This window comes from Neovison vison, chromosome 3, assembly GCF_020171115.1.
Source record: "Neovison vison isolate M4711 chromosome 3, ASM_NN_V1, whole genome shotgun sequence".
NCBI classification, from domain to species: domain Eukaryota; kingdom Metazoa; phylum Chordata; class Mammalia; order Carnivora; family Mustelidae; genus Neogale; species Neogale vison.
This window is the reverse complement of record NC_058093.1, coordinates 9,649,384-9,655,193: the sequence shown is the minus strand read 5'-3', so window position 1 is coordinate 9,655,193 and position 5,810 is coordinate 9,649,384. Positions and strand designations below refer to the sequence as shown.

General features: G+C 42.3%; 1 non-coding gene across 1 annotated transcript; it reads right to left on the bottom strand.

The window, feature by feature from the left end:
• Window positions 1-5,482: 5,482 nt before the first annotated feature.
• LOC122903783 lies at window positions 5,483-5,589 on the bottom strand. Its single transcript, XR_006384009.1, has one exon. It is a non-coding gene; the product is annotated as a U6 spliceosomal RNA (small nuclear RNA).
• Between the last annotated feature and the right edge of the window lie 221 nt (window positions 5,590-5,810).

Sequence of the window (5,810 nt, the reverse complement as noted above, 5' to 3'; positions counted from 1 at the left end):
GTCTTAAGACCAGTTTTTAATCTTAGTTGACTGTATTGTTATTGCACTACACTGTTGTGGTTGTGCCATTTAAATAATGTTGTGCCATTTAAATAATACTGAGCTCTCTGGGTTTTCCAGACAAGGGAACTTAATACTTGAAAAATCAAAAAATTTCATTAAATAAGAAAGCAGCTAGAAAAGGCAGTTGCATCTGTATAGGTTTAATTGATTCTTTGGCTTCTAGTGCCCCTTAAATCTCATAGCTTAAAAGAAATAGAAACTATAGCTATGAGAGGGTTTTTCAGCCTTGGCATCACTGATATTTTGGGTTAGATGACCTTTTTGTAGTGGGGGTGCCGTCCTGGGCATTGCAAGGTTGTTGAGCAGCATTCCTGACCTCAGCCACCGACCCACCCTAGTTATAACAACTAAAAATGCCTCTAGGTTGATAACCGTTGAGATTTGTCTGGACAGGACTCATGTCTGATAAAATTAACATCGTGGTGTATAAAGCATTTCATTTTAGGCAACATTTGCCTAGGAAGTAACTAGATAAACTATTTCACAAATACTTAAACATCTATGTTGGATAAATGCCACATCAGTCTTGGGGAAGGCAAACTAAAAGCATTTAAGATGCTAACTGACCTCTCTGATCCTCAGAGAATCTCGTGGCCCAGTTGGAGGCCACTGTGAAGTGCAGGGACAGGAGGGCCAGTGGCTCAGTGTGCACTTGGAGTGCAGTTTTTCAAGGCCTAGTTGTCACCTCTGGGAGGTGGGGTGTGTGATACGGCAGGAGGAAGAGGGCAGGCAGTGCACAGAGTCCTCCCCCACTCCTTTTTTTTTTTTTAAAAATGTGGATAGGAAAACAATTCAAGGTGATCTGACACAGAATTTAGATTTGCCAGGAAGTCAAGGTTTATAGTAGGAGGGAGTAAGTAAACTAGAGAGTGTAAGTGACATTTCTAGCATTGGTGCTAGAAAAAATAAGTTTCAAAAATTTATTATTTAATAATCTAAAAAGAATATGAAAGGAAGTGCTTGTATATCATATTGGACGCAGACTTTTTTAAAATGGCCTAATAACTTTTTTTGGAAGGAGATTTGTAGCAAGTTAGTGAATGAGAGGTTCTGGAGGAGATTTCAGACTGAAGTCATATTCTGGAATATGTCCTGGGAAGAAACTTGCAAATAGGAAAAACTGTTAATTATTCCTACATCTAACTGTACCCTAAACTTTAAAATTTTTTCAAATAATGAAAAAAGTTGGAAGAATAGTAAAATGAACACCTATGTATCCTTCACCTAAATTTAGCAATTAAAATTTTGCTAAATTGTTCTCCATGTTTTTTGTTTTTAAAGATTTTATGTATTTATTTGACAGAGACACACAGGGAGAGGGAACACAAGCAGGGGGAGTGGGAGAGGGAGAAGCAGGCTCCCTACAGAGCAGGGAGCCCGACGTGGGGCTCAATCTCAGGACCCTGGGATCATGACCTGAGCCAAAAGCAGCCGCCTAAAGACTGAGCCACCCAGGCGCCCCCTCCATATTTTTTTAAGTAGTGTATTTTTTTTAAAGACTTTATTTATTTGTCAGAGAGTACAGGCAGGCAGATGCAGAGGGAGAAGCAGGCTCCCCACTGAGCAAGGAACCTGATGTGGGACTTGATCCCAGGACAGTGGGATCATGACCCAAGCTGAAGGCAGCCGCTCAAATGACTGAGCCACTCAAGTGTCCCTTAAGTGGTGTATTTTTTTTCTCAACATTTAAAAAATTATTATTTATAAACACATAATGTATTATTAGCCCCAGGGGTACAGGTCTGTGAATCTCCAGGTTTACACACTTCGTAACACTCGCTATAGCCCGTACCCTCCCCAATGTCCATAATCCCAACACCCTCTCCCTCCCTGCTCCCCCTGGCAACCCTTAGTTTGTTTTGTGAGACTTAGAGTCTCTTATGGTTTGTCTCCCTCACTTCCTAACCCCAAAACCCCCCACGTTGCATTTCCACTTTGTCATATCAGGGAGATCATATGATAGTTGTCTTTCTCCAATTGACTTATTTTGCTAAGCTTAATGCCCTCTAGTTCCATCCACGTCTTCGCAAATGGTGAAGATGGTATTCCATTTTGATGGCTGCATAGTATTCCGTTGTATATATATACCACATCATCTTTATCCATTCATCTGTTGATGGACATCTAGGTTCTTTCCATAGTTTGGCTATTGTGGACATTGCTGCTATAAACATTCGGGTGCATGTGCCCCTTCAGATCAATACATTTGTATCTTTAGGATAAATACCCAGTAGTGCAATTGCTGGGTCATAGGGTAGCTCTATTCTCAACTTTTTGAGGAACCTCCATGCTGTTTTCCAGAGTGGTTGCACCAGCTTGCATTCCCACCAAGACTGTAGGAGGGTTCCCCTTTCTCCACATCCTCGCCAGCATCTGTCATTTCCTGACTTGTTAATTTTAGCCATTCTGACTGGTGTGAGGTGGTATCTCGTTGCGGTTTTGAATTGTATTTCCCTGATGCCGAGTGATATGGAGCACTTTTTCATGTGTCTGTTGGCCATCTGGATGTCTGCTTTGCAGAAATGTCCGTTCATGTCCTCTGCCCATTTCTTGATTGGATTATTTGTTCTTTGGGTGTTGAGTTTGCTAAGCTCTTTATACATTTTGGATACTATCCCTTTATCTGATATGTCATTTGCGAATATCTTCTCCCATTCTGTCAGTTGTCTTTTGGTTTTGTTAACTGTTTCCTTTGCTGTGCAAAAGCTTTTGATCTTGATGAAGTCCCAATAGTTCATTTTTGCCCTTGCTTCCCTTGTCTTTTGTGATGTTCCTAGGAAGAAGTTGCTGCGGCTGAGGTCGAAGAGGTTGCTGCGTGTGGTCTCCTGTCGCCCTTGGCCCGCAGGAACGACAATCAGCCTGGTATGGTGTTAATGCTTCATCCGTTTATTTCGTCAACTTCCTTAGCTTATATGCGGCAGGGTGACCAATAAGGGGCCAAGCAATGGGGAGAGCCAATGAGAGTCCTCTTACTATGCTGATTAAATTTGAAACAGCCAATGACTATGTCCTCCTTTAGGCGGGCTTCACCAGAACGTTCGTTGTTTACTTGCAGCGTATTTTGCTGGCAGTGAGCCAAGCGCCATCTTGTAATGGCGGGGACTTCCCCGGCCAGAGGCGGTCCTCGACATCTCCCCCTTTTTTGTTTTATGGCAGAGATCGTGCCTGTCTTAGGTCGTCAGTAGCAGAAAACATCCTTACCCGTCATCAAACACAAGCTGTCGATGATCTCTGTCCTGTCTTAGGTTGCTATGTTTCTCTACTGATCTTACCCGTCTTTGACTACCGATCTAGCATGCTTAGCCATATCTGAGGCGATGTCCCAGATCTCTATTGACCTAAGGGCTTGTACTATAAGCCCTTATGTCATAAGGGCTTGTACTATAGCTCGGCTCTTCTCTCGCTGCTGTGTTCTCCATTGGCGAACTTTCCTGAATAGAAGCAGAATGCCAATAAGAAGGAGGACAAGACCAATTGTGCCAGCCCATTGTTTGGTGAACTGGAACATATTGCTGAATGTTTGAAATAGCTCTGGGAGGGAAGCTGGTTGCACACGCGTCTCAGCCAGAAGGATTCGTGTGAAATTTTGAAAATCGTCAGACTAAGCACCCTGCAAATACTGGAAGAGCTGTTAGGAGGAATTCCTGGCCTTATTAAATTGAGAGAATTTTACAGGGGTAACACAAAGGGCTGGGGATAAGACCCTGTAAGACGGTAACATTACCTTTAACGGCAGTGTGATTATATGGCTGAAAATGTCCGAGTGTTTGATTACTCAATTGGATACATGGGGGTTCCTCTTCACTAGAACTGTTTCTTTCTGAAGCACGAGTTGACCGTTCCTCTTTAACTTCCTCAAGGGCCTCAGCTCCCTCCTGAATAGCTGACTCACATCTCGGCTTATGTCCCCCAAGGCATCCTCTGACCAGAGTCCATATAGCTAATGTTCTGGGCGGCAATGGTTTGCTTTTATCTCTTTTCTTAAGATCCAATCCTAAATGGTCCCATTGCGGAATATTTAACAAACCCTCGTTCAAAAACCAAGGTGCAACGGTTTCCACTGTAGTTGGAAATGCTCTGGCGGTTTTTGATTTCAGAGGTACACTGTTGGCTTTGAGAAGGTCCTTTAAAGAACCCTCCAATCTAGATTTTGATAATTCAGAACCCATCTGGCCGCTTAGGTTAATTTCACAAGCGATAAGAAATCCTGGTTCTATGGCCACCCTGCGTCTTGTTGCGGTCTCGTACAAGATTCCCACCACTTTGATCGTGGTCCCTTCCCCGCTTACCTGTGGTTTTTCTCCTTGCAAGGTTTACTACTCATTAACGATTCCCGGGTTTCGGCACCATTTGTCGCCCTCAGCCCGCAAGAACAACAATCAGCCTGGTATGGTGTTAATGCTTCATCCATTTATTTCGTCAACTTCCTTAGCTTATATGCGGCAGGGTGACCAATAAGGGGCCAAGCAATGGGGAGAGCCAATGAGAGTCCTCTTACTATGCTGATTAAATTTGAAACAGCCAATGACTATGTCCTCCTTTAGGCGGGCTTCACCAGAACGTTCGTTGTTTACTTGCAGCGTATTTTGCTGGCAGTGAGCCAAGCGCCATCTTGTAATGGCGGGGACTTCCCCGGCCGGAGGTGGTCCCCGACAGTCTCCTCAAGGATTTTGATGGATTCCTTTCTCACATTGAGGCCCTTCATCCATTTTGAGTCTATTTTTGTGTGTGGTGTAAGGAAATGGTCCAATTTCATTTTTCTGCATGTGGTGTCCAATTTTCCCAACACCATTTGTTGAAGAGGCTGTCTTTTTTCCATTGGACATTCTTTCCCGCTTTGTGGAAGATTAGTTGACCATAGAATTGAGGGTCTATTTCTGGGCTCCCTATTCTGTTCCACTGATCTATGTGTCTGTTTTTGTGCCAGTGCCATATGATGATGACAGCTTTGTAATAGAGCTTCAAGTCCTGAACTGTGATGCCACCAACTTTAGCTTTCTTTTTTCAATATTCCTTTGGCTATTCAAGGTCTTTTCTGGTTCCATATAAATTTTAGGATTATTTGTTACGTTTCTTTGAAAAACATGGATGGAATTTTGATAGGGAACGCATTAAATGTGTAGACTGATTTTAGGTAGCATAGACATTTTCACAATATTTGTTTTTCCAATCCATGAGCATGGAACTTTTTTCCATTTCTTTGTGTCTTCCTCAATTTCTTTCATGAGTACTTTATAGTTTTCTCAGTATAGATTCTTTGCTTCTTTGGTTAGGTTTATTCCTAGGTATTCCTAGGTATCTTATGGTTTTGGGTGCAGTTGTAAATGGGATTGCCTCCTTAATTTCTCTTCTGTCTTGTTGTTGGTGTAAAGAAATGCAACTGATTTCTGTGCATTGATTTTATATCCTGACACTTTACAAAAATATGGGACGCTTCACGAATTTGTGTGTCATCCTTGCGCAGGGGCCATGCTTATCTTCTCTGTATTGTTCCAATTTTAGTATATATGCTGCTGAAGTGAGGACTTAAGTGGTGTATTTTTATGAAAGTTTTCTATCATTATTACTGCAGAGAAATTTGAGACTATAAAACAGAAGGAGGCTGATGAGCAAGAAAAGGCTAACTGTAAAATGTAAATGTAAAAATGCATTTTCATTGCAATGAGTTTCTTGTGAGGTGGAAAGAGGTGGGAGTCAGGACACAGATGGATTTTCTCAGACAGGAAGAGAAACCTTTCCCTGAATCC